Source organism: Sarcophilus harrisii, chromosome 4 (assembly GCF_902635505.1).
Source record: "Sarcophilus harrisii chromosome 4, mSarHar1.11, whole genome shotgun sequence".
Classification (NCBI taxonomy): domain Eukaryota; kingdom Metazoa; phylum Chordata; class Mammalia; order Dasyuromorphia; family Dasyuridae; genus Sarcophilus; species Sarcophilus harrisii.
The window spans coordinates 270,613,104-270,639,830 of NC_045429.1; the positions used below are offsets into that span (position 1 = coordinate 270,613,104).

At 35.8% G+C, this 26,727-nt stretch overlaps 1 protein-coding gene across 9 annotated transcripts in view; it reads left to right on the forward strand.

Annotated features, from left to right (window-relative positions):
- The window catches only part of TRERF1 (transcriptional regulating factor 1), a 321,009-nt gene that overhangs the window by 143,688 nt on the left and 150,594 nt on the right, over positions 1-26,727 (forward strand). For all 9 annotated transcript variants that reach the window (XM_031964844.1, XM_031964843.1, XM_031964842.1 and 6 more), the window contains exon 2: positions 9,292-9,341. The gene's annotated coding sequence lies outside the window, so the exon portion shown is untranslated. The remainder of the gene's footprint in view (positions 1-9,291; positions 9,342-26,727) is intronic.

The window sequence follows — 26,727 nt, forward strand, 5'->3', positions numbered from 1 at the left end:
TCTAAAGAAAGCTTTCTGAATTTCTCGATTCCTTGGTTTGAAAAAACTACTGATGTGAGTAGAGAAGTTCTCTTATTTGCAAAGAAGATGTGGTTCTTTATTTTTTGTTCTCAAAGAGAACTATGATATCAGGGAGGTGATGATGTGAAATGCAAGTGAATTGTACGAACAAAGTCACCAGCCTTACTTTCTCCTCCAGGGCTTTCTGGGTCCAAGATATAGATGCAGATGACTGCAGATGGCCTTAGACGTGTGGGAAACTTTGGCTTCTTTAAGCTAAGGTCTTTAACAGATCTCAGTTTGACTGAACTGAGAGAATAGTAAACTTTGGCAGAAGGAAGGAAGGATGGGAAGATGTTATTTAGTTCGTAGGAAGGTTGTGCGTGTTGTGAGTTCTGAATTGGTAGGTGCCCAGTTGAAGAGACTTTCTGGGATCTAACTTCTCAGTATGGGGGAGGAGATTTGTGAGAGGTTTTGTGTCGTTTCTTCTTTCTTATTGGAATTTTCAGTTTTGAGCCTTAAATGAGTAATCTTTTTATTTTGGAAAAGAACCAAACTGAAGTTGGCGAAAGGAGGCTGGCTCTGACATGTGTTTAAAGAGGAAGGCAAACTGATAGCTTCTATGTGGGACTCTGAGGTGAGCCAAGGGGAAACTTTGGATTAAATAATAGATTTTAGAGCACTTCCGTGTCTACTTTACTCTGGGTTGGGGCAAAGTCTCTGGGACTGGTGTGTGTGTGTGTGTGTGTGTGTGTGTATTTGTGTGTACAGATGTATGTATTGTGTTTGAGTGATGGTATATTTTAAGAGAAAGATCTTAATTAGAAGCTTAGGATGTATCTTGGCAATTTGGAGTCTGAGGTCCTGGGTTCAAATTTGACTTGTTACTTAGCACCTGTATATGGGGCTAACCTCTCCGGGCCTGTTTACTGGGTTTAGACTAAATGTCATTTAAGATCGATTTTCCCTCTAATCTTTGAACCTGTAACCTTAAGTTTCTTAAATCAAATTCGATGTCTTCTTTTGTAAAATGAGGGGATTGCATAGTGTTTATACTGTGACATGGGCCGAGACTTCTGTCCCTGCTATGTCTATAAAACGGGTATACTAACACTTCCTTCCCTCTCTCACTTGCTGGAAAATAGTAGCAGTTATTTATTTCCTCTTAACTAAACAGGCATTAGAATCTAGTGGCCAAACATTAGTGAGTGATTAGTGGAGCCCTTGTGCTTAAAGCTGTGCAAGGAGGTGAATCAAAAGAGAAGCTCCATGTCTTTGGGGAGAGCTTTCCAGTGGTGAGGAACAGTGGTTAGAGTCGGAGCCTGGAGTTGGGAAAACTTGGCTTTGAAACTAGCCGTGTAAGCGTGAGCAAGTTATTTAAGTTCTGTTTCTACTTTCTCAACTGTAAAATGGGTTAATAATAGCACAGTATCTGGTACAAGTAGCAGGCACTTGATAAGGGCTAATTTTATTTCCTTCCCCTCTTCTCCCATCAGGGATCTGGACGGCTGATGGAAGCTGAAAAGCTTTATACTTGTCAGAATAGATGGTGTCAGTTAGTCAGGCAATAAACTATGTGCCAAGTATTGGACTTAGTGCTGGGGATATAAAAAAAGGCAAGAGGTAGTCCCTGCCCTAGAAGTGCTTGCAGTCTGATGGGAGAGCGCGGACAAGTCTAACAAAGCAATCTCCATAAAAGAGGACAGAACTAATTAGCCCAGGGAGGGTGCTAGAGTTAGGAGTTGGGGGAGTCTTTCTCTAGAAGGGAGGTTTTAGTGGGGCTTAGAGGAAGTCAAGGGGATCAGTAATTGGGATGGAATGGAGGGAGGGGAGGCAAGGTAGAGCACTCTAGGCGCTTGAGATGGGAGAATGGAGGAGCTTATTTGTGGAAAAGTACATGGATCAGGTGTGTGTGTGTATAAGAAGACTGAAAAGGGTATTTTGTATTGATTCTTAGAGACAATAGCGAGATCCTGGAGTTATTAAGTGGGTGGGTCAGTGATATGATCAGACCTGGGGTCTATATTATTGATCTTTATTTTTTTACCTAGATGAGGTGTTCCCTCATCCCCATCCCCACCCCCACCCCCAGTTATAAGGGCTGCTCCAACAGCCTGGCTTCTGTCCTTTTACCCACAATTCAGTTCAAGTATTTATTAAGTTCCTACTCCAGGCTAGAGAGCAAAATAGAATAGAGAATCCTGCTTCTGAAGCTAGGCAACTGAATGGAAACCTGAGGACTGAAAATTCTGACCCCACTCAACTTCTTGGACGTATGACCTTGGTCAGGTCAGTTTTCCTCTTCATTGTTAAATTTTACCACAGTTGTAAAATGAGTCAACACACCTCGGCCTTTCCATTTAACGTGTCATCCTGACGTGCTGCTAAGCACCGTAGAGACGGGGGATGCTGGGCAGAGTGATAGGAGGAGAGCTCCGGGAGAGCAGGAACTATTTTCTCTCAGTTTCTGTCTCGGTCTCGGTCTCTCTCTTTTTTTCTTTGTTTCATCTTTTTATTTCCAGAGCTCTTGCCTCTAGTAGGAACTTAATAAATACTTGTTTGATTGAATTTTATGGGTAAAAGGACAGAAGCCGGGCTATTGGAGCATCACTTGTAGCTTTGGGAGTGGGGAGATAGATGATAGATGGAGACTTGAAAAATGTCCCCAACAGCAAATGATGTTGTTGTTTTTGTTGTTGCTTTAAAAGTATTCCACTCTCTATGACCCCCAATTGGGGTTTTCTTGGTAAAGGTACTGGAGTACTTTGCCATTTCCTTCTCCAGCTCCTTTTACAGATGAGGAAATGGAGGCAAATAGGGCTTTAAAAAGTGTGTCCACTCACATCTGTGTGTTCCTTCCCCCATCCCCCCCCGGCCGAACATCTACTAGAACAACATGAGCACAATAGGCATGACTTCCTCCCCTTGGGAGCTTAGAGGCCTAGTTGGGCCTTGCTTGGAAGACAGATAAGCAAATACCCAATGACATTTTAGTGTTTGTGAGGCGTATTGGACACCTGTAGGAAAATTTGCTGGTTCTGAACAGCTGAGGTAATCATAAATATATATGTATATTTTTAAACTTGCTGTCCCTAGTCATCTACTTAGTTTACTCTTTATATGGTGTGTGTGTGTAAAACTCTTATCTGACTTCTTTAAATCTCTTGCATTTATATGGTTTTGTTTTTAAAGTTTGTCACAAACTTCCTGTTTGGGGCCTGTTTCAAGGCCTGAAACATTTTACATTTTTCAACCTTTGTCATTCGGACAGCTCATTTCTCCTGCCATCTAACTTAAGAATCTCAGCTCGTTGTTACTTTTCTTATTTGATGACAATGATGAGGAAGAAAAAGATTTCAGTACTTTGCCATGAAAGTGCTTTGATTGCCATTATCTCAGTATATCCTCAGAGCAACTAAGAGACTATAAGCCATTAGACTTACTCAATGAGAGTAGGAACCCAGGTTCATTTAAACTTCAATCAATAAGGCATTTACTGTGTGCCAGATACTGTGAAAATGAAAGAAAAGACATTTATTAAGTGCTTACATATGCCAAGCACTAGAATTCAGATAGAAAATTTGAAAAAAACAGTTCTTCCTCTGAGGGAATTCATCCTTCAAAGAGGCAACAGATGGAAGAAAGTTCAGCTTTTTAAAAAAAAATTTATAGCATTTTATTTTTCAAAATACATGCAAAGATAGTTTTTAACATTCACCCTTGCAGAACCTTGTGTTGCATATTTTTCTTGAAAGTTCAGCTTTAGAAGGAGATAGACAAGTCCATGTCTTGAGGTGGAAACAGTAGGTTACATGGGGTATATAGAGGCCCCTGGAGGACTTAGGAGCAGAACTTCTGCTGGTAGTCCTTCATTTCATAGAAGGATAGATAGTTGATAACTTCCATTTCATCCAAACCATAGGAACAGTCAAAGCAGCTTGGAGTAATTCTGGGTATCTGGGAATTAAGTGAGGAATTGAGAGAGAGAAAAGTTTTAGGGGAATATTTGTATATTTGAATATTTATGTAAAAATAATTTATTTGTAGTATAATAAAGGACATCTTGTTCTCTCAGTGGGTAGAGCACTGGGCCTGGAGTCAGAAAGACCTGAGTTTAAATGTGTCCCCAGACACTTAATTAGTTTTGGGAAGTCACGTCACTTCGTTTGCCTCAGTTTCCTCATCTGTAAAATGAACTGGAGAAGGAAATGGCAAACTACTTTAGTAGTTTTGCTAAGAAAACCCCAAATGGTATTACAAAGAGTCAGCCACAATTGGAATGACTGAAAAACAAGATTAAAAAAAAAAAACTTATAAGAAAATGTTCATAGTACTGATTAAACTTAAAAATATCAAAAACACATTATTTTTTTTTTGAAGATATGGTCTTTAATAACATTACTTGATTAAGTTTTGAAGGTAGTGGAAGTGTGTGGGAATTTTTTTTTTTTTAAGGGATGGGTATGGGAAAGCAATCAGCCGAATAATCTGAATGGAAGTAGTGAGTTTATTTGTATAAAGAAAAACATAAAGATTGGATTAGAAAGAGTTTGGGGGCAGATTGTAAAGGACCTGGAATGTCATGTGTGAACTTTAATCACAGAGTGTGTGTAACCATTATAGGGTTTTAAACAAGGAAGTGATGTACAGGAATTAATGAAAAATATCCGATTTACATAGCACTTTAAGAGGACATATCCTCTTTCATTTGGTCATCACAACACCCCTGCTAGTTGTGATGGATCTCATTTGATTCTCACAATAACTCAACTAATACTATAGGTATTGTCCACCTCCATTTTACAAATCAGGAAACTGAGGCTCAGAGCAATTAAGAAAGTTCCTAAAGCCACATGTCATGTGGTTAACAAATATCAGAGGCTGGAACCAAGTATGGCTTTCTTCCAAATACAAGCCTCTTCTCACCTGCACATGCAGGCCTTTTTACATTTCATCACAGTACCTTTCTAGTGTTCAGTGATTGGTGTGCGCAGTGCTAGATTTGGATTCCACTCTTTTGGATGCAAATCCTAACATTTCTACTAGTTAACTATCTGAACTGGACAAATTAATCTTGGGAGGACTTGAGTTTGTAAAATGAGTGAGTTGGACTTGGTGATCTCAAGCATCTCTTCTAGTTCTGTCTATAGTAACAATATAAATAATAGTAATTTTACTTTTAATTAATAGTGATCATAATAAATAATAATAAAAATAATAAATATCCTAGTATTCATTATAGCACTTTAAGATTTGCAAAGTGCTTTAATCCTAGTAAATATTATTTTCATTTTCTCTTCACAACAGCCCTGGAAGATAGATTTAATTATTCCATGATGACATTGATTCTAAAATGATGATGATGATGATGATGATGGCTACCCAGAAGTCATTTTATAATAACACCATTTAAGCATTATAATTGAACCCAATTACCATATTTCAAGCCCCCTTCTATCATTTGGCTGAAAACCAGAGACACAAATTATGTACCTACCCAGTGATTACCCCAGCTGGTGGCTACTCCTTAATCCACAAAAGTGAAGATAGATGGGTCTGTGTAGCTTGGCCACATAGCTACCAGAATGAGTTCTCTGAAACACAGATCTGACCATGCCACTCCCCAGATCGATAAACTTCCTCTTATGCGTAAGATCAAATACAGCCTTCCGTTTGTCATTTAAAGCTCTTTACTCTTAGACTCAAGTGCTTTCACAATATCCTTAGTTCATCTCTCTGTTTTTGCAAGGCTATGTTCATTCCCTCCTCCCCATTTCCTGGAATTCACTGCTACTATACCTGTATCTCTTAAAACTTGTAGCTTCTTTCAAAGTTCTATTCAAGTACCATCTTTATGAGACTTCTCTTATTTCCCTTTTCCCCAGTTCCCCTATATTTATTTTGCATATGCTTCTATGCATATAATTGATCTAATGGAGTAGTCTGTTAAAAAAAAAAAAAAGGGCTAAAATTGTTAATTTTTTTTGTCTTTGTGTCACCAGAATGACTAGCACATAATTAGTGATTAATAAATAATTTTTGATTATTGAATATTTTGTTTTTCTCCTATTACAATAACTAGCACATCATTGGTGACTATGATTTTTAATTGATTTGAAAATGATCTTTGACTGATTATTCTATTACATTTATAACATTGATCTTGTAGAAATAACTGTGGCGACCCTTTCCTTCAGGACGCTGTGTGTGTGTGTGTGTGTGTGTGTGTGTGTGTGTATGTATGGCGCTCTTTTCTCCCACATTAATTCTATTTGTCTCCACTATTCATGGAACCAATTAATACTATTAAGTTGGGCATGCCCAATATTAGGTTAGGGATAGTTGTTTGGCAAGAGGGTTACAATATGGATTAGAATAGAGGAGAGATTAGAAGTAGGAATACTGGTCAGGAGATGATTATTTGTAACTTAAACATGGAGGATTAGGGACCTGGAAAGAAGGATGCCTAGAACTGGATGATTACTGGGAATAAGAAAGAAATGGAGAAAGGAGGAGCAAAAGATGAATTAATTGAATTAGCATCATCCAGCTAGGTTCTTACTAATTGATTTCTATGTACTAAAGCTATGAGCTGTGGGAGAGGACATGTACTTAGAGGACATGTATCCTTAGTACAAGGATACAAAAATAAAAAAAGGTCACAGTCTTTTCCCCCTCAGGTAGCTTATAATCTAATGTAGTGGAACTTCTTATAATATAAAGCAGAAACCACTTGAATGAGAAAAAAAAAGTCTAGAATAGGATGAGAGAGTGAGAGATAAAATTAAGAATCTAGGTGATTGGGAGATATTGTCAGAAATGAGTCCCAATATTGTTATGTGGCTAGCTGCTAAATATCCCTTAAGTGGAATTTGAGTCCAGCTCTTTCTGCTTATCATGCAGCACCTTTCCAGGATTTAAAAAGCAGGCTGAATAGTGGAGATAAAGGACAAAGATTGGGGAGACTGGGAATACTTGGGGCAATTTGGTCTGCCTCAGTCTTGCTTGAGGCTGACCCTGTTTATATGTTATTAAACAAATGAATTTTTGTGTTACTTATGTGTAGTGGTGTAATTTCTCTTCTGTGACATTAGTAACTTGGCTTAGAAAATGACTATCCTATATAAGATCCAGAGACAGCACATTATTCAATGGATAATACCTAGTATGTGGTTAAGAACCAGCCTTTTGTTATTTTATTAAGCAATTCCAACAATAGTCCCTTCTGCTTGATAGTAACATTATCTAGTTGATATTAACAGTACTTTTTTCTTATACTTGTTGCTATTTTTAGTTTCTTTTTCTGGTTTCATATTTACTGGGCTAGGATTGGAGTCTGGAAAACCTAAGTGCAAATCAGCCTCCAACATTTATTAACTGTGTGCATATTATCATTAAAATGGAAATAAATGATAGCATCTACCTCCCAGAGTTGTTCTGAGGATCAAATAATATTTTTAAAGTGTTTAGTTTACTGCCTGGCATAGTAAACTCCTAGAGGCAGCTAGGTGGTACGGTAAATAAAATACCCTGGGAATTAGTAAAATCTGAGTTCAAATATGGCCTCAGATAACTACCTGTGTAATGCTGGACACTCACTTTACCCTGTTTGTCTCAGTTTCCTCATCTGTAAAAATGGTCTGAAAGAAATGGCAAGACACTCCAATATCTTTGTCAAGAAAATCCCCAAAATGGGATCATGAAGATTTGGACATGACTGAAAGACTAAACAAAATATAAATGCTAGATATTATTATTATTACTGAATGTCTGAGTTTATCAACTTACGGTTGCAGCTAAAATCTAGTGTATACATCAAAAACTACACCACCCCCCCCAACAGCTACATCCACTGTGAGAGCAAGGAGTAGTTTTGAATCTGTCTACTCTGCAGGCTTATGAGTTCCAAAAGTAATATATCCAAGATGACTTGCATTAAGGTAGTTAATAAATTTTATTTATTCATTGAATTAACTAAAATAAAAGAATATATTGAAGGAGGTTCTCCAGCCAGAAAAAAAAAAATAGAAAAACCGTGTATCCAGAGTTCCGGTTCTAATACTGGTTTAACAGACTCAGATTTGGAATTTTACTGTTAGAAGGCACCTTAGGGGCCATTTAATCCAACCCATACATGAATAGCAATTCCATCTTTGTAATTTTTAAGTGGGTGATCATCTAAGTCTTTTCTTGGTCTTCAGAGTCCATTCCCAGGCTGAATCTGAGTAATAATCTTTTTCCATTTTAGGGAAATACTTGGTTTGATACTCCCTAAGGCCATTAAATGGGGTGGTGATGGGTTCTGTAATATGTCTTTTATCATCATAGATAGCCACCTGTATGTTGTTTTCCCATTAGACTGTGAATTTGAGGATTGAGGATAATATATTCACTTCTCTTTGTATTACTAGTGCTTAGCTTACATTGCCTGGTCCAAAGTAAACCTAGTCTTTTAGCATGTGCTTTCATTATTAACATTTTAAAAGACATAATTGGATCTGAAATCTCATCTGGTTAGCTATTTCTTCAATTGGTAGAGATTGCAACTCAACCTTGCTTGCCCATTCAGTGTGATTCTTTGTCCGTATTGCAAAGGGGGTCTATATACTTAAATATGATTTAAGAGATGATTTCTGTGCTGGAGAAGTTGGACCATCATTCTTTTCCCTCTCTGTATGACCAAGATATTTACTCATATACATCTTTCATTTTCTTGAGGCTATGTTTTACTCCTGTACCTCAAGCACTTCATTTAATATAGGATCATACATTTTGAACTGAACTGAACTGAAGTCAGCTCCATTCAGTTAACCAACTCTTAGATTGAAAGAACTCAGGTAATTTGTCCTGTGTCTGAGAATATTTGCATTCATTTCTTCCTTAATCTAGGAAGCACTTGAGGACTTAGTGCATAGATTGCTGTGCCTTGGAGTCACAGAGATCTGAGTTCAAACCTGGTTTCAGACATTTATTAGCTGTGTTACTGTTTGTTTGACTTAATCCATTGGAGAAACCACTCCAGTATCTATTCCAGGAAAACTTTATGGACAGAATAGTTCATAGGGTAATGAAGAGTTGGACATGACTGAACAATAATTTCCTTATTGTAAGACCAAAGCTTGTTACTTTATCTCTAGATTCTATGTTGTAGCCTACTTTAACCTATCATATTTTTTTGCCTGCTTTGTGATTCTTATTATGGATTCATATTATGAATATATTAATATGGATTCATGATTATTGCATGATGTTTCACAATTTCTCTAAAATGGTCTATCATTTCTCTCACAGATGCTACCTGGGCAGGAGTCTTAGAAGCTGATCTGCATAATCCTCAACAGGTAATTTTTTGGGATTTTTTCCCCTCCCTTCCATTTAAGTGCTTTGTCAAGGAATGTAGCTCTAGCTCTAGTTCTATAGGTTGCCAAATTAAATTTTTTTTGTTTTGTTTTCTGTGGCCCCTGGTGCTTTCAGCTCAAACCAGTTACAAAAGAACAGGTGACAGTGGTCTTGGAAATCTGTGGGTTTCTGCTATAAGATGAGGAATGCTTGAGCATCAGCAGCTATTTGTGTATGTTCCAGGGTCTTCATAAACAAAGGGAAGAACATTCTGTCTTGCTTTTCGACTCAGGAAAAAACAGAGATCTAGAGATTGATTGCCCAGTAACACATAATAAGTAAAAAATAGGATTTGATGTGAGGTCCTCCAACCCCACATCTGTTCCTCTTAACATACCATGGAGTTTGACTCCCAGAAGTATGCTCATCTTGATAATTATGAGGTAGGGTGGTGTGGTGAAAAGAGCTTTCTCTCTGAAATCATAGGATCTGAGTTCATAAACTGTCTGTAATTTCATCCTTAAGTGATCTTGGGCAAATTACTCAACCATTTGTAAATTAAGGGAGTTAAACTGGATGACCTTTGTGGTCCCTTCCTCTAAATCTATGATTATTGATTTGCCCATCAAAAGTTAGGAATTGATATGCCTTTATGGATGAAAGACTATCCTTCCTCTCCAGTGGAAACACCCTTTATTACTACAGTTTTAAAGAAATAAATTCAGTTTTGAGCTTTTAATTGAAGTCCTCCTAAATTTTACTCCACCTCTACTATTCATATGTGTTCCCCCCAAGTATATTCTTTATTTCATCTAGGTTAGCCTCCTTGCTCTCCCTGAACACACTGTGTATGTTGTTATTTCTAATTTCTTGAACACCATACTCATTACTTCCTGCAGATGTTTTGAGAATGTTATTTTTTAGTCTAAATTATTTTCCTTGAAATTTCTTTTTATCCAGATTCTAGTTTTAAAAGTTTTCAGTTTCAAATTCTCTCCTTCTCTTCCTTCCCTTCCTGTTGAGAAGGCAAGAGATACAATACCTGTTATACATGAATTCATGCAAAACATATCCACATTTGCCATGTTGCAAAAGAAAAAAAGAAAGCAAGAAAAATAAAGACCATGGAGAAAAATAATTCAGTTTCACTCAGTTCATTAGTTCTCTTTCTGAAGGTAGATAGATTTTTCATCATGAGTCCTTTGGAACTGTTTATTGAGATTATAAAGGTGCTGTAAAGTTACCCATGTATATATCCTGTAAATAAAAGGCTATTAAATTAAAAAAAAAGAGATTATAAAGGGAGTTTAAGATGTCTAGGGTACAGCCATCATATTTGGAGGAGACTGTCTCACACAGGGAAGCTTCTGCCCAATCCCACTGACCGTGCTAAAGATGACTACTGAGCTGGATGAAACTTTGGTCAGATCCATGAGTGCATTTCCATTTTTAATGTGAGATGTGGGAAGATTAGGTTTTCTCTTGTTTCTCTTGTGGAGTTCTCCTATGGTCTCTACTCTCCATCTACCTCCAATTCCAGTTATAGCTCCCTCCTGAGGCTGTGGAGAGAAAGAATTCAGTGGCTTCTAAACTGAATTCCATTTTTTCAGGGTAAAAACCTATTGTACTGATGTGTAGCTTTCTTTACTCATTTTACCATAGCATCCTGGAGTTGAGGGAGCGTCAGTGATGATTTAATTCTGCCTTAATCAGAGTTTGAATAAATATAATAATTATTGCTACTGGCAGCAGGAGGAACAGTATGATAAGGCATGGTTTACCTCTAATGCCTTTTTTTGTTTAGTTTTTTTGGCATGTACCTTTTTTTTTAATTCCCCCACAGAATTGTAGCTTATCAGATATAGAAGGGATTCTAAAGATCATCTCTCAGGAAGTTTGCCCTTCTTCCTTTTATATAATTAAGGAAGTTGAAGCACCAAAGGTTAATTCTTGCCCAAGGTCCTCAAGGTAACAAGTTATAATTTTGGGTCTTTTCATATTTTTGGTTATCTTACAACTAATGCCCTTTCCACTTCATTTAGCTCTACCCTTTTAAGTTATGTTTAGTGTTATTGTTTTTATATCTACATATATATATTTATATGTGTGTGTGTATATATATATATATGTGTAAGGCAAGTTGCTTGGGTTAGGATTTTTTGATTTTGTATACCCATATACAAAGTGATTTTTGAGTTATTTTTTCCCCTAAAAATTTACATAATTACATCTGCTGCTTCATTCATTCATATAATTCTAGGAGGGGCATATGAGGCCCAGTGAGGTATATGATGTATGGAAGATCCATTCCCAATCTTCAAGGAGTTTAAAGCTTAGTTGAAATAATGACATAAAATATATGTGGCAGTGATTCATTGTCAAAATGAATGGAGTGCAGTGTACTTCTCATTAATTTAGGTGGTGAATGGTGATGGGAAGATTGGTCATTTTTAATGAATGAAAAATTTGAACCTTAAAATCATTTTTAATAGAAATTAGCTGGTTTTATATGATAATGACACAATAGATGTTTGCCATAATCTGTCAAGTGGGATTTGGCATCTATTTGCAAACAACTGGATCTTTAGAAAAAATCCTATAGTTTTGTTTTGGTTTTCATTCTCACTAGCAAGAACTTTTAATAGCTACAAATGGGATCAAAGGAGTATAGCCTTGGAATTAGGAAAGTCAGAATGACAATGTTTTTGTTTTTTGCATTTGAATCTGTGATTTTATCAGTTACAAACTACTTCTGGTCTGTAAAATTCTCTTTTACCAATGCAGATCAGAGATTGGGTTTTAGTTTATTGTCTTTGAGCTGGGGATTGTGTGGAAGGTGGTGGTTGTATAACTGTTAGTGGCTTGCCCACCTTGATAACTAATAAGTGTTGAAAGTTTGGTCTGAGCCCATCTAGCTTTCTGTCCACAGTACCAAAGGTGTCAAATTCAGATAGAAATGGATCCCTGTGGGCTGCATATTCACTTAAAGTACAACAAATTAACATCATTTAGGCTGAATATTCTCTTAGGATACTACAAATTACCATCATTCAGTAGACTTGCAAATTTACTTTATGTATGTGGTATTTTATTGCTATTTATTTTGTTTAACATTTCCAAGTTACATTTTAATCAAGTTGGGGCCTACTTGGGAATTTAGCTAGCCTCAAGCTGCCAGGAGTTTGATGCCTCTGTGGTATACCAACTGTGCCTGTCTGTTACTCCACTGGACTCAATTTTAATGTGTTTGTATGTTGGCCCTGAATAAGGTCTTTTCATTGAAAACTCCCTCTACTTGATATAACAACAATGATGTTTCATCAAATGTCCCCATATATGCAACCACTTAATTTTTGTGTTTCTGAGTATGTGCACTGTTGTGGGAAGTGAATTAATCTTCATTGTAGAAAGCTCTTCAGTCATTGATGATCCTTCTTGGTCAGAGATAGTCAACAAGCATTTATTAAGCACTTTCTATGAGCCAAATAAACAAAAAGAACAAGATTGGCTAAAACAAATCAGTAGTTTTGATTTAAGATCAAAGGAAAGGTATCCTTGAGATCATTTAAGCCAACTATCTTATATATCAGGAAACATTGAGATTTGCCCCCTTGAATTAATTTTGCTTTAACAAAAGCATGTAAAAAATAGTAAAAATAACTTGAAAACTTAAAAAAAAAAAACCCACCAAAAAACTAATTACGTTATAGAGTGAGGATTATAACCAATTGAATAAGTTTTTGAAGCCAAATGTGAGTATAATCTGTTTATAGCAGTTTTATCACTAGGCTACAGAATGTGTTGCTATATTGATTGGAGCTAGTGTTGCCAAGATGGAAGCTAGTGGGGAAGCTGGCTTCCTCAGCTTGGGTTACAACACCACCCACACAGTAAACCCCAGGCCGTGTCATCATACTGGTGTCATCGAGGGATTATTTCAGTGTGGTGAAGTGCAAGCAGTTGGTTTGCTAATCTTGGGTTTGGGGGTAGAACCCTGGACTTTACACAGTGGCTGTCCTTTTGTGAGGAAAGTCTCCATGGACTCATGACATTGTGTTCTCCTCACACCGCTGCTTCTTCAGAGCCTGGTCCTGGCCCTGGCTTTCTTGGTTACTGTCACTGACACGTTGTTTTATGGTTTCATATTTAAGACCTGGAGGAAGTGGTTTCTCTAGCCCCTTGGCCCCCCCATTCCTTCAGTCATTATCATTATCATCAGTAGTGCTGCCGGGTACTTTTCTAAAGCAGTTTACAAATATTTCACTTGATGCAGAGAGCAATTCTGGGAGGTCGGTGCAATTATTATCCTCACTTTATAGATGAAGAAACTGAGACAAACAAAATAATTGACTAGCTCACAGTCACAAAGCTAGGAGATATTGGAGGCTGAGTTAGAACTTGGGGCTTCCTGAGTCCAGCTCATCACTCATCACTGTGCCACCTTTCTAATTACTGTCAGTTTTAAAGTCAAACCTGGTGGTGCTCTGTGAGCACACGTGTATAAATGCTAATCTGTGTGACCCTGGGCAAATTACCCACCTCCCATGATACCCATAAAAAGACCTTCTTGCTTTAGTTCTGTGATCTCATGTTCCTCTGAATCAAGCCACCCATGTGCAAGGTTTGTTTCCTTCTATTTCATTGCCCTGTCTCTTTCTCTCCCCCCACCCTGCTTCCTGTGACCAGTGGCGTGCATGTGTGAGATAGGGGTAGAAGATTACAGGTGTAGTGCTTGAAGGGACCTTAGGGGTCATGTAGCCCGTGTTCTTGTTTTACTGGCCCACAGCAATTACGACTGGCCCATGTAGCAAAGGCGGTTGTTAAATGCACCTCCTGATTCCAAATTCAGCATACATCATACCATGCTCTAGTCTTAAGCCAGCAAGGGAACATTCCATGATGACATAGAATGAATTTTGTCCAAAATGAGTATTTTTGATCATTTGTAAATTTTAGTCTCATATCACCAGTTTCTTCTTTGACATTTCCAACAGGATGTGCTATTGTTATCCCAAGTACTTCATGGCCAAACCAATTCCATTCCTCTTCTGAGCCTCTCTGTTTCTGTCAAAGGTACAAACATCCTTCCACAGACACCTGGAATATTGGTGTATTCCTTCCAATATTTTTATCTGAGTATTAATAAATATCCTTATACAAGTGGTGTGTGTGTGTGTGTGTGTGTGTGTGTAGAGAAAGAAATAGATTTATATTTATGAGCACATATATATATCATATCTGATATGTCTGTATATATATTCTATATCCTAATATAAATTCCTCCTTATATGAGAATACATATTCACACTCATCCCACGTATTCAGTTTTCATTGCCAAATTTTATTGTTTCTAAATCTACAATATCTCTTGTCTTATTACCCTTCTTCTCTTGGCTCATACAGCTCATTCCCTCATCATTTCTAAGACTTTTGCAACAGCTCCCTTCTTGGGTTTCCTGCTTTGTCTCTCCCTATTCTTCAGTTTATCTCCTGAAATGATTTTCCTAAAGTCCACATCTGACGATGTCACTTCTCTACCTCAGTAAAGCCCAGTGGCTTCCTTTTACTTGAAGATCAAATATAAATTCTTCAGTTTGATGTTTAAAGCTATTCATGATCTAGTACCATTCCCCCAATCTTTCCGGTCTTATTTTATGTATACCTCTAATATATACTATGTTCCATCCAAATTGGCCTTTTGGATGTTCCTTATCCATGGTATTTTATTTCCTTTCTCTGTATCTGGGGATCTTGTTCTATCAGTTCTATCTCTTAGAATACTCATTTTCCTACAAGGAAGGAAGATGCCATCTTCTATATGAAACTGTTTCTGATCCTTTTAGCTAGCAGTACTTTTCCCCAAATAACCCTTTATCTATTTTGTACATACTTGTCTGATGCAGAATCATCTTGAGGGCAAGGGACTATTCCATCTTATATTTTTGTTTTTTTTGTTTTGTTTGACTACCACAATGTCTGTTTGGTACATAATTTATGCTTACCAAAGGTTTGTTGATTGATTTATTGATTGTCCAATATTTCCTTTGGATAAGTGCCTGATCTCTATTCTGCTTATTGACTGGATGGTTCATTCATTCATTTACTTAGTCAACAGTTACTTATTTCATGAGGCCTTCTGCTTGTTGGTAAGAACTGGCTATCCGGAAATCCTTGCGTGGGACAGTAATGTGGAAAGCACTAATCCTAATTGGAAGCAAGATCATGATACAAGGGGCACCTTGAGATCCTTGAGTGTCAAAAAATGTGTTTGAGTGTTGCTTTTTCCATTTGCTAAGTTGGTTAACCTCTAAGGACCTCAGTTCCATCTTCTGTCAACTGAGAAGATTTGACTTGATTGATGCTTCCTTTGAGGTCAGACAGTCTGTGATTTAAGTGTCCCTGCCTATTCCTCATCAGGGCTTTCTTGCCTTAACCAGATGAACAATTTTTAGTTTTGTGGGATGTATAACAATAAAGTATTTTGCACATACAAAATAATGTGTTTTGTTGGATTTGATTGGTTTGAATTAGGAAGCAAAGGAAGGCGATTGTTTCTTGGATTGTTTCTTGGATTCCATGTCTTTGACTTAGAATCAATAGTTATATAAATTTTATCTTTATTTTTCAAGTTTTATAAGTAACCTTTTTTTTTTTTACACCAGTCTATCCATCAATAGTTTATTAGTGTTTCTGTCTTCCTGAAAATTTCAACATTGACAGTTTACATTTTTATTTTTTTGTTAATATTACCTGTTTCCTGGGTATGAAGTGAAACCTCAGGATTGTTTTGATTTACATTTTCCTGTTATTGATGATTTGAATCCATCTTTCATATTTATATTACTTGTTGGGGTAATTTTTCTTCTGAAGCATATTTGGTCAAAAGATATGAACAGACACCAGTGGAATTAGGTTACATTGTTTGCCAACAACTTTGTAAAATTAAACAAAGTCAATTTAGTCTACCATGACAACTTATATGCTGCCAGAGCTTCCCCAATGCTCTTATAATTCTAAAGAGAGTAGTTGGAATTTTAAAGGAAAGAGAAAAGCACTTGAACATAAGGTGTGGGGAAAACAAATGCTTTCTATAAACTAATTGAAAGGCATTGCCTTAGCACCTTGGGCCTACCATCAATATGGAGCAAATTTTTCCTTTCCAAAGTAGTCCAAGCTTGTCTTGCTGCTGGAATTGCTAAAAGGTGTGTAAACAGGTTTTTTTACCTTTCCGTGTACGGTAACCCCAAAAGCAATCAGTCAGTACAGTTTGTTCAGTCCTGACTTGTACATCCACAGTTTGACAATATGGACAGTGGGCATTCATACTTGTAGAAACAATTGTATCTTGGAGCTGCCAAAAAGTATGCTTTTTAAAGCTGCTTTGCCAGACTGATTTAAAAAGAACAGCAAACACCCAACAACTGGGGACTTGAAAAACATAAACATAGCATTAGTCATTTTGCTTTAAGTTCAATTACATCCCAGATACTGGGACTATTTGGCCTTGCTCCAAACAGGTAGTATCTTGGAGCCATCTGGTGATTAAAAGTCCAGGGGCTTAAGAAAGCTACTTCTTTCTTTCTTTCTTTCTTTATATTTATTTATTTTTATTATTATAGCTTTTTATTTACAAGATATATGCATGGATAATTTTTTCAGTATTGACAATTGCAAAACCTTTTGTTCCAATTTTTCCCCTCTTCTCCCCCCCAAAGATGGCAGATTGACCAATACATATTAAATATGTTAAAGTATATGTTAAATACAATATATGTATACATGTCCAAACAGTTATTTTGCTGTACAAAAAGAATCAGACTTTGAAATAGTGTACAATTAACCTGTGAAGGAAATCAAACATGCAGGCGGACAAAAATAGAGGGATTGGGAATTCTATGTAATGGTTCACACTTATTTCCCAGAGTTCTTTCTCTGGATGTAGCTGGTTCAATTTACTACTGCTCTATTGAAACTGATTTGATTCATCACATTGTTGAAGAGAATCATGTCCATCAAAACTGATTATCATATAATATTGTTGTTGAAGTATATAATGATCTTTTGGCCCTGCTCATTTCTCTCAGCATCAGTTCATGTAAGTCTCTCCAGGCCTTTCTGAAATCATCCTGTTGGTCATTTCTTACAGAACAATAATATTCTATAATATTCATATACCACAATTTATTCAGCCATTCTCCAATTGATGGGCACCCACTCAATTTCCAGTTTCTGGCCACTACAAACAGGGCTGCCACAAACATTTTGCACATACAGGTCCCTTTCCCTTCTTTAAGATCTCTTTGGGATATAAGCCCCGTAGTAACACTGCTGGATTTTGATCACAGTTTGATAACTTTTTGGGCATAGCTCCAAATTGCTCTCCAGAATGGCTGGATGTGTTCACAATTCCACCAACAATGTATCAGTGTCAGTTTTCCCACATCCCCTCCAACATTCCGCATTATCAAGAAAGCTTCTTCTTATTAAATAGGAATTTATCCAGAACATGGATGGGGATGTGGCTATTTTAATAAAATTGTTTTCCTTTGTAACATATATAGTTTATACATTCAAAATTATTCTGAGAAGGAATTGTAAACTTTATCTGAATGCCAAAGGTAGCAGGGGTCTGTGTGAGTGTGTGTGGGAACTCAACATATAAAAAGAATTCACTTTTAGTGTAGAACAACTGACTAGAATCTGTAAGATGAATTTGCCCTTCATTGTGGAATCATGGAAGTGATGGCAGAAATTAGGAAATGAGTTGGTGCTGCAGATATAAAATTGTTATGTAGACTAACTTAGCTGGATTGGCACTCAAACTGTTAGTCTCACCCACATTATTCCATGTTCTAAACACTGGACTAATGATCAAAGTGTTAGCGGTCAATTTATTCTTTAAAACTACTATTCCTCAGGGATGTTGGTGTTTATATTAAATGTCTCTTAGCTCTTTTCTATGACTTTTCTGGCATTTAATGAGGTTGATGAAGGATGAAGGATAAGATATTGTCATCCTCTTATACCAATAGTTTTCCTGGGAAAAGGCAGTAAATAGGACCTAAGCTGCTTTGTTTGAGATCAGCATGTTGCAGCATAATTTAACAATGAGATCCATGCTAATTGGAATGTTTTAAGAATTATATGATCATTGTTTGTCTATTACTACACAAAAAAATGGCAACCATCACTAATCACCATCTAAGGAAAGAGCAAGTTTTAAAGAGCAAGGTTTAAAAGTCAGGGCAAAGCTATTAGAGAAATGAAGTTTAGAAGAGTTTTCTCAATTAGATGAAGTCCTGAAATTAATAAATGGGGGTAGCAGGGTGGAATATTCTTGAGGATTTTTAGGAATAAGGTTGTTGCTCACCTGCCTTTTCTGAGTGGTTTAGGTTAAGTCTACCTGAGTCAGAAGGATGACTGAGATGAACCCCTAATTTCCTCATCTTTAAAATGAGGATAGTAACCTTAAAGCATCACTTAACTAATTAAATGTGAATTCTTACTTAGTATTAGTATTTGGGCTTGGCTTTTTAGACTGAATTTATTTATCATGTGAAACCTTTGCATCTTAGTCCTGTCATATTAGATGATATTTACTGAATTCTCTAGGGCAGAAGGACCCCTTTAAAGCTGATCTTTAATAAGGAAGTGAAGAAAATAATTATCCTTCTTATTACTAGTATGTTTTAAATTTTCTTACAGGGAAAATTTAGTTAGTGATGAAGGGATTTACGTTAACAAGAACAAGAGGTCACTCCAGAAGTTTTAGAAGGAACTTGGGTGCATTTTCTGCATGCATAAAGCCTGAAGAAAGTATCCTTCTGTCTTTCTAGTTTTTATTTCTTAGTGCCTTTTCTGGGCTAGAGGAATTCTATCATTTGTTAATAGATCATGGTAGGTATTTGACATCATGGTATATCAGGTGATATAATTACAAGGTCTGGCTCTTACATTTATTTTTAATTTTAAAAAAAAATTTTGAAAAGAACTTTAAAAGTTCATTTGACTTAAGCAGGTTATTCAGCTGTGGAGGCAGAGTTTAAATCTATATCTTAAAAATTCTGCTTTAGTCTAATTTATTTTTAATTTTTACAACTTTTAATAAAGTTAATATTTTAACTTTAACTTTTTACTTTTTATTTGTTTTATATCTTTTCAGGTGTATGAATATGTGGTCTTCCTCTCCTCCTTTTAAAATGTTTAAAAATTCTGATACTAATCAACACTAAAGTAAATATTTTTATATACATAGAAGAGAAAAAGAGGCTTGTATACAAAACTGTGACTCTGTTATAGTCAGCTTTTTTTTTTCTAAATATGTAATAAATTCATTATGTAACATTCAGAGTTGTCTTGCTGGTCTCATTCTTTCTGGGCTTCCTTCGGTTCTCTTCTGTGCATTAAAAAAATATTTCAATAGCCTACTTTTTTCCCCTTAACTCACTCTGGTGGTCATCTCTTTTCTACTTTTCCCCTGCCCAATTTAAAAATAAAGAAAAAAATCCTACTTGTAAATATTCATAGTCAAACAAAACTAATTCCTCCATTTGCCAATATCAAAAAATGTGTCTCATTTTGCATCCTGAGTCCTATCATCCTCTCTCTGTTGGAAGAGGTGCTTATTTCATCATTGATTCTTTGAAATCATGAGTTGTCATTGGCATTGATTCTTAAGGCTTTTGTAGTTGTGTGTTTGTAGCTGTTTTGTAATTATTGTATAAATGTATCATTACCCTGGTAACTCCAGCTCCTAGTAGAGTACTTTGCACATAATAGGCGTTTAATAAATCTATTCTAAATTAAATTGGGAAAATCATTTCCCCCTTTCATGCCACAGTTTCCCCATTAGCAAAATAGGGTTAATAATACTTGCCTGATTTACCTTTTGAATTGAAGAGGAAAGAGTATAGGGATAGGAAGTTTAAGATTTCACTGATACAGGGAACTCCTATGTTTGTGATACTATTCAATAATTGTATCCCAAAGTATCCTATAAATGTGAGGTATTGGAGACTGTCTTATTCTTTTTTTTTTTCTATTGTGCTATATTAAGGTCATTCTTGGGTAGGTGGTACAATGCCATGTACTCAGAACAACAGTACTCAAAGTGTGGTTCAGAAAACTCGGGGAGTCCTTAAGGCCCGTTAAGGGGCTGTATGAAGGACAAAACTTTTTATAATACCAGTATGTTATTTGCTGCTTAAAATACTCCTTCATTTTCCAGTTACATATCTGTGAGAATGCATTTTCTTCCTATACTTCAACCAAAATAACATAACAGATTGAATGTAGAAGATAAGAAAATTTCTCCGAAGTTAGATTTAAAGAAAGTTGCAAAAATGTATAAAGAAATAATACTTTTCTTACCAAATATTTTTGAAAATAATTTTTATAAAAATGTTATTTATGTCAACATGTAATAATAGGTTTATTGTTTTAAATGAATTAATAATTATTAAATATATTTAAATGATTAAATATAAATTAAGTTTAAGATATATACAAATATGTACATAAATACATACATTTATAATTTTTACAAATTTTCTGTTGTCTAAATTATGCATTCAAAGTGTTTTAAAAAACTTTTTTTTTACTTTCTTAAATAGTAAATTTCAATATATGTAACCCACACAAACAAAAGCCTTTTGGTGTCCTTACTAATTCTAACAGGGGTAATAGGTTTCTGAGACCAAAAAAGTTTGAAAGCTGATGGTCTGTTCTGAAGGCCTGGAAAAACCTGGGTTCTTGTCATGTTCATTAGCTGCCTCTCTTTGTAACCCATGGTAACTGACATGAACCTCTATGGGTCTTGGTGGCTTCATTTGTGGAGCCTGGCTTAGGGTTTGGGCTGGTGGCTAGATAATCTTTCAAATTCCTTCCAGCTCTCACATTCCATGATTCTCTGAAGATGTCTGCAAGGCATTCTCTTAGATCTCGTGCCCATGCTGACATGTATCAGTCAGTGGAAAAAATTAATCCCTGTGGTATCACATGCCTTTTAAGTGATTCATAAAAGAAATCAATCCAATATATATTTCTGTTCTGGATAGAAGGCATTAAGCATCTAATAGGATTAAGAAGAACCTCATATGATTTCCCTCTAAAACGCAAATGCTGTACCACTTTTAATTGGAGTGACAGAATTAAATTTCTCATCTTAAATTAGATTTTCAAGTAAATTTCATTTGGACCTAAATTATTATAGGGAATTTAAATAAATAAATTGATCTTTTCCATATTGCTTCTCTTGGCCATTCAGTTTTAACTATAAAAGGAACTCCCAAAGAAGATATAAAGTGACGTCTCTCTTTACAGAGGTGGAACACTGTCAGTTTGGAACATTGTATAATTTGTCACATTTTGTTGATATATTTGGTTAGTTTTGCTGTTTTTTTTCTTTAAAATTTTTTTTTAAAAATTCAGTTTGAATTTAAATACCAAAGAACAATAAAAAAGAGCATTTCCATGTATAGAGTATGATGTAAAGAGGATTCAGTATAAGATCATGAATTTCCATTTCAGCCTATTTGTTTTTTTTTGGAAAAACTATAATAAATACCATACCTTGTTTTCAAAGCTACCCTACTTTTTACTAGAATGTCTAAGTTTTCTTTTGTTCTCTGTTATGCAGTTTTAATTTTTTTCCTAAGCTATGTATAAAATACATGATTTTTAAAAGACTAGAGAAGGGAAGGATAAGAAGAGACAGAATATTGGGAAGTGACAGTGATGTTTAAAAAAGGGGCTGACTGACAGGAACCTGGATCTTTGCTTTCGTTGATATAAGGAACTCCTTCAGGGTGAGGAAGTGTTCTCCTCTCTTTGAAGATAATTTAACACCACCTGCTTACTGTCTTAAGGAATTGTAACACACTGAGAGATGACTTGCCCTGAGTAACATAATGCTAAGTCTGGTTCTCATCCCAATGCTTCATGGAGTATTTAAAAAAATTTTTTTTGAGAAGATCTTTAAAAGTTCATTTGACTTATCTAGGTTATTCAGCTGTGGAGGCAGAATTTAAACCTATATCTTAAAAATTCTGCTTAGTCTAATTTATTAAGATATAATCTCAATTATGAAAAAAAATTATTGTAATGATAGCAGTATTTATGTAGTGCTTTAAGGTTTAACAAAGTACTTTATAGTTGTTAATCTCATTTTATTCTCATAACAGTCCCGAGGAGGCAGGTACTATTATCATCCCCCTTTTACAAGTGAGGAAACAGGCAGAGATTAAGTAATTTCCCCAGTGTAACATAGGTAGGAAATGTCTGAATAGAATTTGAACCCCAGTCTTCTTTTCTATCCACTGTGCCACCTAGCTGCCTTTGAATTTTTGCTATACTTGTAGTAAACATTATACCTTAGTTTACATAATTATATAATATATATAATAAACAATTGTTTATTCTTAGCCAGTATTAATTGAATAAGTCACTTTACTGCTGTTTGCTTCAGTTCCTCATCTATAAAAGAGATTATAATAGCACTTACCATTACCTGTTGTGGGGATCAAATGAGATAGTGATTGTAAAGCTCTTAGCACAGTGTCTGGCACATAGTGTTACAAAAATGTTGGTCATTATAACAGCTTTTTTTGGTAAAAATTTCTTTTGGAGTAAATTTTATTTCTACATATCAGAAATCTTCAGTGTACTTGAATCTCTTTCAATGCACAATTTTCCCCCCACTTTTACTACTACAAACAGGTCTGCTATGAACATTTTCATATAGGATTAAGGACATGTAGGTGGTGCAGTGGATAGTGTCAGGCTTGAGGTCAAGTCGAAGTGTCTTCAAATCTGGCCTCAGGAACTTAATAGCTGTCTGATGCTCTGTCACTTACCTCTGTTTGTCTCATTTTCCTCATCAGTAAAATGAGCTGGAGACAGAAATGACAAACTACTCTAGCATCTTTTGAAAATGCTAAATCACAGAGTCAGACACAACTGAACAACAAAAATTCAGTTCATTCAAAGATAGGCCTTTTCTATATAACCTCTAGAATGAAAAGTGGGATTATGTATTCAGAGGGTTTGAATCCTTTTGTATTTGTCCTTACCCTTTCCAAATTGTTTTCCAAAATTACTAGGTTACCTGGGAGTTTACCTACAAAGACACGTGGCATTTATAGAAATACAACAAAAAACACTTTTAGAAATATTAGAAAATCAGAATAAATAGATAGTCATAGGTCTTTTGTATTCTGCTACTCAGTGAGCAAAGATTTATTAAATTTCTTCTATGTATTAGACACTAGTAAGCAGTACAAATTCAAATAAAAAGAACAAAACAATTGGGAAGTCTCAGGGATTCTGAAGTACTTGATGGGACCCCACAGATGGGAAAATTTTCTCTGCTAATGCAGGCTAACTTCCACAGGTTAAAGATTGAGAAAGTTGGCCTGGGCACTGAGAGATTAAGTTCCTTGCCCAGGGTCACACACTATTTGTCAGTATCCACATTTGAACTCAAGTCTTTCTGGTTTCAAGGCCTGCTATCCATTTTCTAGCTGCAATAAAAAACCTCGAATAAGAGCATCTTATTTCCTTTGAGCAGCACTAGTAAAACTTGACAGTCTGGTGGAAGGAAGGAAGTTGTAATTGAGAACTCAAAATACAGGGTAGGGCTGGTCTGTAAATTTTCAATATCTATGATCTTCTGACCTCTGCTTCTGATAAGAGAATTAGCTTTTCTTATGATTTGAAAGCAAGAGTTGATGCAAATTTATTTTAGATATTTGGTGAGAATACAGAATGTTTGTGTAGAAAATTATTTATTATTAGGATAATAGAAGACTTATTGGGAATTTAGCTACTCTGAGTTACCATAGGACAGTGATTCTCAACCTTTTTCAGATATAGAGAGCTTTTTATTTTTAGTATATTTCATATATACATACATATATATATATATGTAAATTTTGTTGATTTTAGTTTTTTATATGAGCAATTTTTCAGGTTAATCCCTCATTGAGCCTTCCTTATAACAAACATAAAACCATGAGATGGAGTGATTTTTTGCAATATTCTACACTCATAGAGGGGTTCCTTTTATTCTCAAAAAATTTCCTGCACTCCCTCTTCCCTTCATAATAGTTGCATTATTAGTATCATATATAGGGCTAGAAGCAACCTCAAAAGCAGCCTTTTTCAACCCTGAAAATTTAGAGATGGAGGATTAAGGCCTGAGGAATATTAATGAGTTGTTGAAGTCACAGAGTTAAGTAAGCATCAGAAGTAAGATTTGATTCCAAGTTTGCTGACTCCTGAGCCTTTGCCCTTCCTGAGTACCACAATACTTGTTAACATCTATTGATTTTGGAAAAAAAAAATCCATAATGACCAAAAGCTGGTTTATTAATTATAATAGCAATATTGAAAAGCTTTAAAAATTCAATGAAATAAACATTTATTAAGTACCTACTATGTACAAATCACTGATGATACAAAACTAGAAATGAAAATTGTATGCGTGTGAGAAAATTTTCAGTCTACAGGAGGTATGCTTGTTTAAGTTCTCCAAATTATTTAAGGAGATGAATACTTTACCATAACTCTATTTACCACAGGTTAGTAACCTATGTTGGAGGTTCTTATTTTATTTTTCTTGTTTTCCTTCTTGCATATATTTTATCTTAGAACCTGTAATCTTTGAACATGTTTCCTGACATTGAAAGCTTCTTTTGCCCTCTTTTGGAATATTTGCTGCCCTCAGTTTTAATGAAGATGCTATTCTTGACCTATCCTAAAGCACAGAGCTATATGTCCAGCCTTATTGTGGCCCAAGCTTCAGTCAAGGAAGGAACAACTAATTGGATATTTGTACATGGATGTCCCATAGATATCTCAAACTCAATCCATCAAAAAGTTTATTACATTTTGTTGGTGCCTCCTATTTTGTTTTTATTTATCTCTATACAGTTTTAGTCTTTCTCTTGCACCACGTCTCCTGTCCCTCTTGGAATGTAAGCTTCTTTAGGGCAGAAACTATTTTTCTTGTATTCTCATGATCTAGAAAAGTACAATGAGAATGTTTCCATTACTTTATATCACCAGGCTTATGTTCTGTTAGCACTTTAGTTAGGAAAAAGCCCAGTGTAGGGAAGACCTATGCATATGAAGAGATGGGAAAAATCTTTGTCTGAGTTTTTCTTCCATCTATCCTCCCCACTTCCAACTTTCCATTTTCCCCTCAGATTTGGCATATATACTTAAAGAAGGATTGACCCAGAAAATTACCTTCTTTGTATTGATGGAATTAATAGTGGAAATAGCATTGGACTTGAGTGTCAGTCCAGGTTGGCCAGAGCTATAGCATGGAATGGACAGTAATAGAAATCAGTTAGCCAATAAACATTTATTAATTTCCTTTTATTAAGTACATTTATTAAATACTTATTATATTCCAGGCACTTGATGGGGATAAAGGTGAAAAAGACAGGCCCCACTCTCAAGGTACTCACACTTTAATGGGGCAAGAGGAAAGAGACAGTAAACAATCAATTGTGTATATGCAAATTATATGTAGGATAAATTGGAGATAACTGACTGAGGAAGGCACCAGGATTATGGGACATTGGGGAAAAGCTTCTTATAACATGTAAAATTTTAGCTAAGATTAAAGGAAAACCCGGGAAGGCAGGAGACAGATATGAAGAGAGAGCATATTCTGGGAGTGGGGAGTAGCCAGAAAAAATTCCAGAAGCCCAAAGATGGCGTGTCTTGTTTTTCCATCAAGAAGCAGTTACTCTATCAATAACTAGTAAGGGATTGGGTTGGGATAGGGTGGAAAGTATAAAAAATCTGGAGTGGGGTGTATGTTCCTTTAGAAGAACTTTTTGGTAAATTTTGGTAGTTCTTTGCAAATCATCCTAGTTTGTTTCTCATATGCTAGTTCTCTAAATAGAGTATGAAGGACCATATTAACTATGGTTTCCACATAGTACAATGTGCACACCTCTGCGTACATTAGGTGCTTGGTTAAACATGACATTTTTGAATCAATGAAATGGTTTGGAATAGACTGATGTGTAGAACAACAACACAGGGAACAGCTGCATGTTCTGACCATGAATGAGGAGCTGTAATTGAAATGACTTCAATTAGAATATGTACAGGAGATTGTGGATTTCATTAGGCAGTGCAGATGGCTCCATTGATGATCAGAGTAAGGGGTGTGTATGTGTGATTTAATAACTAATATTAATTGCAGTCTTTTGTATACCAAGATGAGGCTCCCAACCCACCATCTGTAGGACACTATTAAGGGCCAAATGTGGAATTATTTTTCCCAGAGCTTTGGTGGATAATATTCTTTATCACATCATCCCTGGATGACCATAGGGTCAGAGATCTAGAGTTGGACAGTCAGAGGATTCC